The sequence below is a fragment of the Petaurus breviceps genome, unplaced genomic scaffold (assembly GCF_028583685.1).
Source record: "Petaurus breviceps papuanus isolate PSGF00001 unplaced genomic scaffold, PetGlider_PUasm1.0 188, whole genome shotgun sequence".
Taxonomy (NCBI): domain Eukaryota; kingdom Metazoa; phylum Chordata; class Mammalia; order Diprotodontia; family Petauridae; genus Petaurus; species Petaurus breviceps.
This window is the reverse complement of record NW_027185804.1, coordinates 15,397,748-15,412,350: the sequence shown is the minus strand read 5'-3', so window position 1 is coordinate 15,412,350 and position 14,603 is coordinate 15,397,748.

Here is a 14,603-nt window from a genome sequence, read left to right as displayed (position 1 = left end):
GACATTTCCAAGTACCAAACCTGCAATATGATTGCTATGGATGAAACTGCAGTGTTTATGGGACAAGGATCTCAAACAACAATTCATCACAGGGGTGCACGGGTCACCTGTGTTTTGGCAATTCATTTGGATGGAAAGAAAGCCACACCTCTAATCATCAGTAAGGGCAAGAAAGATAAGATTGAATGTGTATCTGGCATTTACGTTCTTGAAACCGAAAAAGCCTGGTGTACACAAGCCGTTATAAGAAAGTGGGTTGATTTAATGCTGCCACTTGTTATGCGAGGTAACCAAAGAGGTCTGATAGTCTGGGATTCAGCCAGCACTCACTGCGCTAAAGAAATGAAGAACTTCCTTGCAGAGAGAAGAACAGATCAAGTAATGATTCCTGCAGGAATGACTGCCTATCTCCAGACCCTTGATATTGCAATAAACAAGCCATTCAAGGACCATTTGAGCATGGAAGTCAATGACTACATTGAAAATAGAATGGAAAGAAATCAGCGTGGAAACTTTGTGAAGCCCTGTCTGCAAGAAGTCGTGACTTGGGTGAAGAAGTCATGGGATAAAATTACTGACAGCTGTGTCGCCAAGGCACTACGAGCAGGTTACCTGGACAAGACATATTCATTTAAAGAGAGCTATATTTCTGGACATGACAGATTGGGTCCACTTCTTCTGAAGGAAATGGAGGCGCAAGACATCCAGGACGGAATTCAGGGTATGGACACTTATGACGATGTTGTTGAAGAAGATGACATGATCATTATTGAATAAAGGTACATTTTTTTGTTCACATTTACCTGTTTATTAAAATTGCTGTCAATGTTCATTAAAATAAGCCCTCCCCTGAAAATAAGCCCTCTGGTGTTTTTCTGTCCAAAAAAAATTAATAAGACAGTGTCTTATTATCGGGGAAACACGGTAAGCTGTCCAAAGGTTAACTGAATGGAACTGGATTATATCCTGGGGTATGTGTGCTAGGCACTGACCTAGGAATCAGGAAGACTCATCTTCCTAAGTTCAAATGTAGCCTTATACAGTTACTAGCTCTGTGACTCAGGGAATGTAACTGAAGCCTATTGGCTTCTGTTCTTCATTTATAAAATCAGCTGGAGAAGGAAACAGTAAACCAATCCAGTATCTTTGCCCAGAAAAGCTCAAATGAGATCCGGAAAAGTCAGACACAGACAACTGAAACAAGTGAACAACAACATATATTGCTACTATAAAGGAGAAGGAATGAATTAACTAATGAGAATCCTTTCTGACTTTTTAGATTCCAGCAATTCATTTTCCCTGGTCTTTCCATTGCACATAAACATTTTTGTCTTGCTGATATTTCTCAATAGCTCCTTCACCAACATCATCTTGTTTTGTGAATCATGGTTTATTTAAGATTTGTCTTAGTTATAATACCTTCTGTATACTGGGAGGGGCATAGTAGAGGAGGAGCTCTGTCAAGAAATGTTGACCAAATATCATCATAGTTTGCTTTCTTATTATACATCATTACTTCAACTTGAAATGGACTGATTTTATTCGATGTTTGCAGTAGTATCGTGTTTAATTGCTGTATGGATCCTGGCAAATTAAATGTGGCAGGTACAAAGCTGAAACACTACCATGTGCCAGAAGACTTTTGTTGTGATTTTATTCCTTTTATGGTCTCACTGTAATGGAAAGCAATTAATCCTTCAGTTAGTTGGCTATAAAATAGACGAATAGTGGCTCCTACGTATAAATCTAGACTATAATGCCTTAGCTATATATCTTATTTAGCATATGGAGTATTCTTAGTCTTACATAGTTGGACCACAATTAAATTCTGCCCATAAAAAAGAAATGCTTTGCCTATAACATGTGAGAGTTGGTTTCATTTAGAAAAAAACAAGACTTCTAAAAATCTCTTTTAGACTAATTTAGTGTTTGTTGAGGAGTGAACATTATAAATGTTAAAACATTTTAAAAACTATTTACAGTTCAGGCATAATCATCAAGCCTTATTCCATCTGTTAACTTGGGAAAAGAGTAAATTTGAGTCAAGGTTTTGCCACTTTCTACATGTGTGTCCTTGGTAAAGTCATTTTATCCTTCAAACCCTATTTTTTTATGTAAAATGGTAACAGAGACATTTTAAATGTTAATTACAAAGTTGATAAGGTAATACTTTGTAAAAGTGTATTAAAACTATAAAACAAGTAAAAATGAAGTTCTTGTTACTGTAAAGTTATAAAAATAAATGGAGTTGAAATACTTAAAAATATAATTATGTAATTCAATTTTGTCCCATAATGTGAATATACTGGCAAAGGGCTCTGATCAAGTTCAAAAGAAGAACTTTCAAGTGATCAGCTCAAGAAAGCACAAAGAAAATCATAAGAAACATTTGCAACCATTGACAGAAGTTACCAATGGGTCTGCTAATTAGTAGCAAGCCAATGAAGAAAAAATATATTAATTGGCTTGTTCCAAATTACATTGAAAATCATGATGAATTGGAGAAATGAGCTTAAAAATGTTTCAAGGCTTGTGCTGGAGCTAATAGAAAAATGAATTCTTACTCCCCCCCCCCTAGAAAATGAGAATAAATGACTGATATAAGAAAATAAAGGTTGACAGCAAGACTTGATTCACCCTTTTGGGGGAAATGAAACCATATTTCCTCTGGGTTCAGATGTCAATCATCGTAAAAAAATATTCTTGTAAATAAATGGAGTCTTGTTATCTCATCTATCTTTTTGTCTGTTTCTGGAGGAGACTTGTCACAAAATACAATTGAGAATAGCAACCTTTAAACAAGGTGGTGTCTGAGGAGGTCAAAATGGTCTGTCAAAAGCAGATTTTTTTTTTTAGCAGAAATGATTTAGGTTCCAAATAGCTGGGAAAATAAAGTTTCTACACAGACCTTTAGAAAGAAATTGGACTTGAATTTGGGTTAGGGTAGAATTCAAGATAGAACAAGCTGCCAACTGTAACAGGGTGTTTGGGTATTTATAAGTCTTAACTGGACACATGATTCTTGATTTTTACTCAGTGAAATAGCCAAAGTCCCAGTTCTTTGCATCCCTGGGGATGGACTAGAGAGGCCATTCAGAGGGTGTAGAGACCATCAAGAATAGATATTTAGTTATGTTAATATCAGGAAAGAAAGAATAATATGAAGTCATGCTTACAGGTGCTAAGAAATTCAGTGACTTGTCCAGAATAATACAAACAACAAGTGGCAAAGGCATGACTGAAATCCAGATCTTCCTGATTCTGATATCAGTCCTCTATCTACTCTGCTACATCTGCATCTGTTCTATGGAGATAACAGAACTTGCTTTGCCTTTATTACAGACTAGTTTTAAGGAGGAAGCAAAATATATAGTTAGATAAAATGTATAAATATAAATAAAATATAAAAATATAGTTAGATTAAAGTATGTTATTTATCATTGTAAATTGCTATTATAATGGAAGCTATTAATGATAACTCAAGATGTAGTTACTGGGATGGAAAATTTGGCTCAGGAGAACAAACCAGCAACCTATCTGAGAAGAATGAAGAATTTAAAGGCTAGATAAGACAGTTTCAGTGGACAAAGTTCATTGGCAGGGAGGCATTCTAGATCCATGCTTGAGTGCAGTGGAAAGAATGTTTGATTTGGAACCAGAAAAGATGTATTCAAATCTCAGTTTTGTTACAAACTATTCATATGACCATTCAGAGGTCTCCTAACTTCTCTAGATCTATTTCCTTGCATTTAAAATGAAGAAATTGAAACAGATGGCCTCTGAGGGCTTTTCCACCCACAATCCTTTAATCTTTTCATGTATGCCTCCATTAAAGCCTTATTTTAAGGCATTGACTAGGGGTAGAGGTGGCTCTAGATTCTAGAAAATTAAACCATGTAAGCTCCAACTGTGATAAGAGGAAGAGCTAGTCATCCGTGTTTGTACAATCCCAATGAAACAGAAATGCTATTAGCAAAACTTTTATAGACGGAATTATTTGACATGGGATCCCCCATTTTACAGATGAGGAAACTGAGGCTTACAGTAGTGGTTAAAGAGCATGTCCACTGGGCTTGTTGTAGTTGTGTTTATCCGTCAGTCTCAAAGATGACCATGACATTGAGGACATGGTGGTATGATCTGCAGTTGACTGATTTGAGTGAATTAGGGCTGTGTAAAGACATTGGACTTACTTTCTCCTCTAGAGTCATCTGGGTCCAGTGGGTAGATAGTCACCAGGATGACTAGAAATGGCCAGGATGCACTGGGAGATCCTGGCCATTTTACTAGTATTGATTATCATACTAATACCAGGCTAACCATCTCCACTTTAGAAATGAGGGACAGTTAGTGACAATTGAGGAATTTGGGAGATGGAATGACTTGCTAGAGAAACAGTTATATTGGATTTAGGGGAGCAAGGTGTGAGAAAAATAGAAAGGTAGGAAGGGACCAGGTAATAAAGAGCTTCAAAAGAGAACCAGAGGATGTTCTATTTGATCCTCTAGATAAGAGGGAGTCACTAGAGTACGATGCTGTCACAGACCTGGCCCTGAGAGTAGGTGGCCAATGCATCCTTCTTTACAGAAGTAACTCCTTAACCCAAACAAGCAAATTTAAGGGCAGAAATGTCCAACATTGTGTGCATGAACTTCATTAATTGCAGATCAAAGAAACTATCTGTTTTGTTTTAGGTTTTTTCCCCCCTACTAATGACCTGGTCTAGGACAACAGAAATCCACAAAGTGCTTCTTTTTCTTGGTCTCTGCTATGTATAGTCTTCAAGGATTGCCCAGAGGATTGTGTGGTTACCTAACTACCCTAGGGTTACACAAACAATACATTTAAGAGAAAGGATTTGAATCCATGTTTTCTTGGCTCCAAGGCCAGCTCGACATGCTGCCTTTTAATGGGAATCTGGGTAAGATTAATTTTAATCCCTACAAGTTCAAAATCTCATTAAGGTACAAAGACAAGAGAGAGAATGTTGGATATTGGCAACATCTAGGAGATCAGTTTGTTTGCAGCATGGAGTGAATGAATGTTACATACCATTTTCCTATAGAGATAGGTGTGAGTTATACTGGAAAAGACTGTTGGAAAAGGTGCCTCACCAACTGTAAGGGTTATGGGATTTAAAGATCTTCCATGCCCCGCTGGACTTGCTGATGTAGCAGGAAGGGGTGGAGCAAAAGGAAGCGGAAGCCAAGCTAGAGTTCCTGCGGTGGCTGGTGGTGGTGGCGACGGCGGCGGCAGCAGCAGAGGCAGCGGCAGCGCAAAGCCCTTTTTGAGTCAGCCAGAATTTCTGCTAAGGACTCCTGCTGAGGACTGCCAGGGGCCAGAGCTTATGGGAGTGCGCTTCCCGGACGCTGGGTGATTGCTGTGAGTGGGGAGAGGAGGACCTTTGCCTGAGGTAGCCTGTTCTGTTTTAAAGGCTTGAAAATGTGGGTGCTTTCTACTTTATCTACCTGTGCCAATTTCATAACTACTCTGATGGCTTTCACTTTCTGGTTTTGGGACTCAGTCTTTTGGTATCTTAATAAATTTTCTAGTTTATTCCCCCATATGGCAAGCATGATGTATTTTGTGATGGATAATTATATCAGCATATCTGTAATCTCCACAGGCATTGTGAATATGGCATTGCTGATACACCAACTTGGGCCTCATTTTCCTCAAGTATAAAATACATGGTAGTAACATGACTTCGATGAATTCCAATGTACTTTCCATCTCTAAATGCTATGAAAATAAAAGGGATGAGTCAAATTCCTGAAATCCTCATCAGTATCACAAACACCCATGGAGATCCTGGGCTGCAGAGTGGACTATTTCCCAGGAATCTTCCAAGATATCTGTCTATTAAATATGTTACTAAAACTTTTAATAGATGAGGAGAAAATATGTAACTCAAAATCTTTTGGAAATGAATGATGTAAACTAAAGATAAACATAAAATTTAATTTAAAAAACTTACAACAGACAATGGAGCATACCTCTTCTCCTTGAATTAATGCAATTCTACCATCAAATGGGAAGGGGCAAGAGATATTACATAACCTGGGATGGAGCCATCCCTTTGTACATCAAACTGCTCAGACTGTACCCTGAGAAACCTAACATCCAGAATCCCAGTACAAGAGAGCTGGTAAGGATTGCCAGGAAAGAGGAAAGAACTTGTTACCGTGTTGACAATCATTCCTGTACCTAAATTGGAATTTGTGCCAGAAATGCAAAGAGCAGATCTGAGAGGAGCTATGTCTTTTGATGAGCACAAATTGTCATTGACATTGGGAAAGAAAAAAACTCAGGGTATCACCTTGAGCCTTACTCAGAAATGCAACCAACAGGGAGTCCTTGACTGTCGAGTCATAGATGTTGCAACACATATTTCAACTAAATCAGGAGCATGCATTTGTAACCTACTGTGGAGAGGTAGCACATTTGTTTTCTAGAGTCTAGAAACCTCTAAAAGCATCAGCAGGACTCATCAATTTTGTATGATGACTTGTCAACAGAAGATGCAATATTGATGCTACCCTTCATTATAATTCTCTGAATCAGAACCTTGCAGGTAAGAGAAATCAGCCTATATTTGGAAAATGTTCACAGAAAATCAACGATAGCAGCATGGTGTAGTGCAAAGAATGTCAGGCTTGGAATCAGGGCCACAGATATGTCACTATTTTACTTGAATGAACTTTTTTATTGTTTAGTCATTTCAGTCATGAGTGACTCTTTGTGACCCCATTTAGGACTTTCTTAGTAGAGATACCAGAGTGGTTTGCCATTTCCTTCTCCAATTCATTTTACAGATAAGGGAATGAGGCAAACAGGGTTAAGTGATTTCCCAGGAACATCCAGCTAGTAAATGTCTGAGAATAGATTTAAATGAAGGTCTTCCTGACTCCAGGTCCCACACTCTATCTACTGTGCCACCTAGCTGCCCCTGAGTGAACTTAGGTAAGTCATTTAATAGCCATGCAACAAATGTCCTCCTTCCACAAATTCTCTTTTGATGGAATCATAGGGATAGCAAATCAAGAAGAGAAACATGATTGCTTACTCCTTGGATAATGGGAAATCATCTAAACAATCTCAGAAAGTCAGATAATAGCACTATGATGTCAAAAAGTGAAGAAGAATTAAGAAGCTTCTTGATGTGGTGACAAAAAATCAGAATATAAAATATGGCTTGAAGCTATACATAAAAAAATAAAACTGAAGTCTTGTCAACTGGTCCCATCACTTCTTGGTAAATAGGAGAAGAAATGGAGGAAGTATCATATTTTATACTCATGAGCTCAAAGATCACTGCAGATGGTGACTACAGCCATGAAACTAAAAGACACTTGCTCCTTGGAAGGGAAGTTGCAGCAAATCTGGATAGCATAATAAAAAGTAGAGACATCATATTGCCAACAAAAGGTCTATACAGTCAAAGCTATGCTGTTTTTTTCAGTAGCAGTTTGGCTATGAGACTTGGACAAAAAGGAAAATAGAAATGATACTTTTGAAATGTGGTGCTGGAGATTTTTGAGAGTCCCTTGGACAGCAAGGAGACCAAAGCAATCAACACTTCAAGAAACTGATTCAAGCTATTCATTGGAAAGACAAATACTGAAGTCTTAATACTTCAGTCACATAATAAGAAGATGGGACTCATTGGAAAAGGTCCTGATGTCAGGAAAGGTTGAAGGAAAAGGGGATAGCAGAGGATGAGATGGATAGATATTGTCATAGAAAAAAAAACATGAACATGAAAAGACTTGGGAGATAGTGGAGGCCAGAAAGGTCTGGCATGCTACAATCCTTGGGGTCACAAAGAATCATATATGGCAAAATGACTGAACAACAACAAACCTTCCTGGGAGATCCTTACTGACTCCCTTCCCTATGGTAAAGTCCCCTATGCTGTACCATACCGTGTTCTTTTTTTCCGCAGCATTAGCAACCCCAAACATTGTTAGAGGACTTAACGTTGCAACTTTAGGACCCAAAGGCCTTACTGTGTGTCCTGATGCTGCACCATTAGGAATTTCTGTCATTATTGTCCTCCTAGAACTCTTTTATATACTATCCCTCCAAATAAGAAAATGAGCTCTTTGAGAATAAGAATTGCATTGCTTTATCTATTTGCATTTCAACCCCTAATATGCTGTCTGGAATAGAGTAAGTGCTTAACAAATTGTTTTTAATTCTTTCACATGGTGTTGCATAATTCATTATTTCATTTGATCTTCACAAACGTCTTGTGAAGTGGTTACTGATATTCCTTTTTCAGGGATGAAGAAACTGAGTCTCAGGCCAATGACTTGATCATTGTTCCACAGGTCCAAGAATCAGAGGAAGGATTGGAATTTTGTTAAGCCCTGACTCCATTATTACTGATCTTTCCACTATCATACAATACCTCTCCATGCTTTAGTTTCCTCTCCTATACAAGGAAGGGGATGGATATGTGACCTTGGATAAGTAACTTAATGCCTTGGGGCCTCGGTTTCCTCATATATGAAAAGAGAAGGTATCCCATATCATCATGCTCTCATTCTACAGTCCTTCTGCTTCCCTCAAAAGTCCCTCTCAAGGCTAATAGACTAATAATCTGAATGATTCTGGTGAGAAATAGTAGAAATATCCATGACAGCATTCAGAAAAAAATGAAGGGTTTGGACTCTTCCCTAAAAAAAGGCGAAATGATCATTCATCATGTACATTCGAAATTCACTTCTGTTTCAGGTATGAGTTGCACCAGATTTACCTCCACGCTCCTTTCCATCTCTAAATTTCTGTGCTTGAGAAAATCAGTGAAAATATGTCATGTATCCATTGAACAGTAATATGGCCATAAGTCTGGTAATAGCCCCGTGTCTATCATTTGAGGCAAACTATGGAGATGAAATCTCGGGGAAAGGAAGATTACTGGGCTGCTCATTTGTCTCCTCCCTGGATGAGGGGAAACTATGGGGAAAATAACACTGTAAAAATAATAATGATTGAGTATCTTTGGTGATTGTTACAGCTTATTTGGAAGATTTATTTGAAAGGGTTTTAAGAAATCACATTCAATTCAGTCATAAAACTTTCACCAATGGGAATTCCTAAGTAAACCATTTCAATGCATAAGGATGTTGGCTGCTAGGTTTTGGGCAGACCACAGTCAACAGTTTTACATTAGGCACTGAGGTTGGGAATCTATAATTGGTATGTGATGGAAGATCCAGGATGACTTATAGATATAATAAAAAAGTTTTGCAAAAACCATCTTATTTCACTTATTTAAGTCAATCTTCAATCTATCTGCTCAAATTTCTTTGATAATAGATGAATTTTCATGGTCCTATTACTGGCAGGGAATAATTAAGGGTAATATTAGATGTATCACACTTGAGAAGTGCTTGCAATTCCATGCAAATTAGCCTGAACAATGATAGGTGTCTCTATATATATACATACATATTTGCTTATACACATATATGGAAACATATGTGTATTTAATATATGGCTATATTTATGTACATATACATGTGTACACACATACATAAATACTTTTTTCTCTACTGTGAAATATCTTAAAGATTTGTTCAGCTCATCATATTAACTAGACCCTTGTGTTGTTAATGTAAAGCACATATATACCTTCTATTTTTTTTCATCCAGTGCTCTAATTGGGAAATTTGGCCAATCTGAGCTATTTTTTAATCCCACATCACACAAAAATCACACACTTGCTTTCACTGATTTATATAATGGTCCACCTTGTCTTAGCAAATTTTCAGAAATGCAATTATCTTGGAAGACCTGAATATTTCCAATGGAGGAAAAAGGCCAACATTGGCCAAAAGAGAGTTGCCCTACTGACTTTTCCACGTTTGATTTCTTTTAATATCACAGCCTATTTTTCATGACTTTCGTTTTGTCCCCACTGAAATATCTCTATTAACAAAAAGACAAGCAAAACAGATTAAATCACAGCACTGGTGGTATAATTATCATTCATTCTATTGTTTATACAACTGATGGAGTAGAATGCTTCTTTGGGTGGTCATCAAAGACTATCCCACCTGAATGCAACCCCTGGAGCTGTTATGTAAGTTATTTGGGGATCTTTCAGTGTTGGAATTTCATGACAAAATTCGGATTGGCAGATAATCTGCAATTTACATTCTCATAGAGTTGCCTGGGATCCATCATGGAAGACATCACAAAGATAGTAATGGTTCTAAGGATAATATAATGTGAAGATTGAAAGTTCTGGCATAATAGGACCTACATTTAAATCCTTAAATTATGGCTGGCACTGTCTATTTCCTAATTTTTAAAATAAAGGGTTTGTATGAGATATCTATATTTATGATCTATGTCTATGATCCAAATAGTTTATCTGACTACCAAATTAGTCCTCAATGGGTAGCTATGAACAATGCAGACAGAATGGGACATGAGAATATGGTAACAGGATTTATCTGAATATCAATTGATCACTTTCCTTATGAGAGACAGTCTGTTTCTTAATAAATAAACCCAATTATTAAACCCATTTGTATAGCTTGAAGACATCCTGAAGATATTGACATAAAATCAAACTCTGCTTGGGATCAAAAAAGGATTAGAATAAAATGGCCCTAGCAAAATTATATTTGAAAAGGAAAAGGCAAACTACCCCAGTATCTTTGCCAAGAAAACTACAAATGAGGTTGTGAAGATTCAAACATGACTGAAACAAATAACCAATAGCAATTGCAAAATTATGGAAGTGAGCTTTTAATTCAGAGATTTCAATCTGCTAGAATATAGGTTACAAATAGCCTTGCCTAGTATCTCTTCTTTCTTCTCCTTCCATCTGGTCCTTGAAGAATATTTGCATTTTTTTCTATCTTTTGTGACACTGATTCACCTCTTTACAAAGAAAAGACACCAATATTTGTAGGACAAAATAAAACAGTGTGAATAAGACTTCCTCTATTTACACATCATGAAAAAGTGGAAAATACTAACAGATTTTACAGATGGAGAAAAGACTGGTCTTAGGGGGAGTGATTCAATTCATAAGTCTGTCTAAGATGGAATGGTTTTCAGTAGGTATTTACTTTCTTATTCTCACTGAAGGTGGGCTTGATTGTAGCCTCTTGGGAACTTACTCTCCTGAGTCTTTCTTATATGAGGTAGTCTGTCTATTTATGCTAGTCTTTTCTCTTTCTGATAACTGGGAGGCTCAGAGATTCTCTTATTCTGTTTAAACTGTAATTTCAGAGAATTCAATAAATAGTGGTGCAATGAAATCCTGGGAAAGATATCTTCATTGCTTTCTGCTAACTTCCTGATTGTGTTTTGTTTCCTCTCTCTTGCAAGTTGAAGACTCCTCTTTTTTCTTCAACTTTCCTTTCTGAGCATGACGACTGTCTGATGAACCTTAGCTCTAATTCCCATTATGGGCATTTATCTTTTCCAACTGAGTGCAGTGAGTGCCCATTTTCTTTAGCTTAATACTCATACTCTGTCTCTGTCTGTCTCTGTCTCTGTCTGTCTCTGTCTCTGTCTCTCTCTGTCTCTCTGTCTCTGTCTCTGTCTCTGTCTCTCTCTGTCTCTGTCTCTCTCTCTCTGTCTTTGTCGCTGTCTCTGTCTCTGTCTCTGTCTCTCTCTCTCTCTATATATATATATATATATATATACACATACATAATTTTCAAATAAATGAAAATGACATTGTATTCACTATATTAACTCCCTGATGTCAGTGGGGTAAATGAAAAACAAAGCAACCAGTAAAAATACAGGTATTGAGAAACTCACAGAAATTATTTATAAAAATCAAGATTTTATTTTTATTAAAAAATAAGGAAAATATCAAAACAACAAAGCATTAGCTCCCTAATATTTCACCCTGAGTCTATAATAAAAGATAAATAGGATGTTTGAGCAATAAAAACAAACAAAAAAAAACTATTTTCTTCCATTTATGGTTAAAGCTTTTAGATTTGGAGGGGACATCAAGTTATAGAAGAGAAAGTCAAAGTACAGAGGGATAAAGAGATTTGCCTGTGGTGAAAATGATTTTTGTATCAGGCTAATTCCCATTTGGATGGACAATGATTCACATATCTGGCTTGAGCTAAAATTTCTCCAAAGTTACCACTGTATATATTTCTGTCTCTGTGTTTTAGAAAGTTATAGTCCTGCAAAATAAAAAAATAAATAAAGATGTGAGTAGCTGAGTATATGTGGCCAAGTGTCATTACTGATAAAGATACAATATTCTAGGTTCATAATACAAAAAAGTGTAAAAATCTAGCATTTATAAGGTGCTTCTAATTACACACACATATGAGAGAGACAGTGCACATATATATGCATATGTATGCACACAAAACAATACAAACAAGTATAGGCATACATTTTTCTTTATGTGAGGGTACAGTAACACATCTGCATATATATATATACATATATATATGTGCCATATGCATTTGTGTGAATTTATACAAATATAGAAGTTTAAATCCAAGTGTGTACAATATTCACACACATGTATATATTAGAAATTGTGCACAGAGCAGGTACTGGCATGCATGACTGTCACATATACACATATCACAACATATATTTTCATATACATTCACACATGCATGCATATGCATGTTTTGTATTGTATTCCTGCATATAATTAAACTAAAGATATTTAACATATTTAAATTATTTAATTACTATAGCATATAAACTCAAGTATTTTTAAAGTATTTAGTATAATATCAAAGTTGTTAAATGCAATTACTAATTTTTAGTGTGTATATATTAACAGGGTAAACATTTACACAGATATATGTATGTGTATATGTATGTATATACACACACAATGTTTTGTCTATGTATTCATGCCAACATACACATACATATAAATAGACTAGGTAATACTTGTCATACATGAAATGTATATGTGTGTTAATGCCTATATACCAATTAGTACATGCATTGATAGGCACAAACACTTTTCAGGACATCACCACAACCCTGTACATAGATACCATAGTATCATTATTCCTCTTTTACAAATAAGGGAAGAAAAACTAAGACAGTTATCAAAGGTCACCCAGGTTAGGAAATTTAACTGAAAAAAGGGAAAGTAATTTTTCATTTTTTAAAATCTTTTTAAAAACTTTATTTTCTAACATTCATTTCCCAGAAATTTTGAGATACAGATTTCCTTCCCATGTCTCCCCTACCCCCCACCCCAAGACAGCAAGTATACTGAATATCCTTACACCAATCTGCCCTCTCATATCCCTTCTTATTCCCCCCTTACTTTCTTTCTGGGCAAGATGTATTTCTATACCCAATTGCCTGTATATCTCATTTCTGTGTTGCATGTAAAAAAATATTTAACATTTGTTTTTAAAACTTTGATTTCCAGATTTTCTCCCTTCTCCCCTCCTCACCCACCCCCATTGAGAAAACAAGCAATTCAGTATAGGTTATACATGTGTAGAAATGTAAAACATTTAGATATTAGTCATATTGTGAAAGACTGACTATATTTCCCTCCATCCTATCCCTCCCCCCATTTATTCTATTTTCTCCTATGGCCCTGTCATTTTTCAAAAGTGTTTCCTTCTAACTACCTTCTCCCTCAATTTGCCCTCCCTTCTATCATCCCTCCTATTATCCCTTCCCCCCTTCTTTCCTGTATGGTAAGATACCGAATTGAGCGTGTATGTTATTCCCTCCTTAAACCAAATTCAATGTGACTAAGGTTGACTCATTCCCTTTCACCTTCCTGCTCTTCCCCTCTGTTGTAACAGTTGTAGCAGCCTTCTTCTGCCTCCTTTATTTGAGATAATGCACTCCATATGTGCAAAAAAATATTCATGTATAATCCCTTCAATTATCCTCATACTGAGGAAAGTCTCATGAGTTATAAATTTCATCTTTTCATGTAGGGATGTAAATAGTTCAACTTTAATAAGTTCCTTATCATTTCTCTTTCCTGTTTACCTTTACATGCTTCTCTTGCTTCTTTTATTTGAAAGTCAAATTTTCTGTTCAGCTCTGGTTTTTTCATCAAGAATGCTTGAAAGTCCTCTATTTCATTGAATGACCATATTTTCCCCTGAAGCATAATACTCAGTTTTGCTGGGTATAAAGCTCTTGGATTTAATCCTAGCTTCTTTGGCATCTGGAATATCATATTCCAAACCCTTTGATTTTTTAATGTAGAAACTGCTAGATCTTGTGTTATCCTGATTGTATTTCCACAATACTTGTAATATTTTCTCCTTGACCTGGGAACTCTGGAATTTGGCTATAATATTCCTAGTAGTATTCTTTTTGGCATGTTTTTCAAGAGGTGATTGGAGAATTCTTTCAAATTATATTTTGCCCTCTGGTTCTAAGAAATCTGGGCAATTTTCCTTGAAGGATGATTTCTAGGCTCTTGTTTTGATCATGGCTTTCAGGTAGTCCAATAATTTTTTATTACCTCTTCTGGACCTATTTTTCAAGTCAGTGGTTTTTCCAACGAGATATTTCACATTGCCTTCTCTTTTTTCATTTATTTGAATTCGTTTTATAATATCTTGATTTCTCATAAAGTAATTAGCTTCCATTTG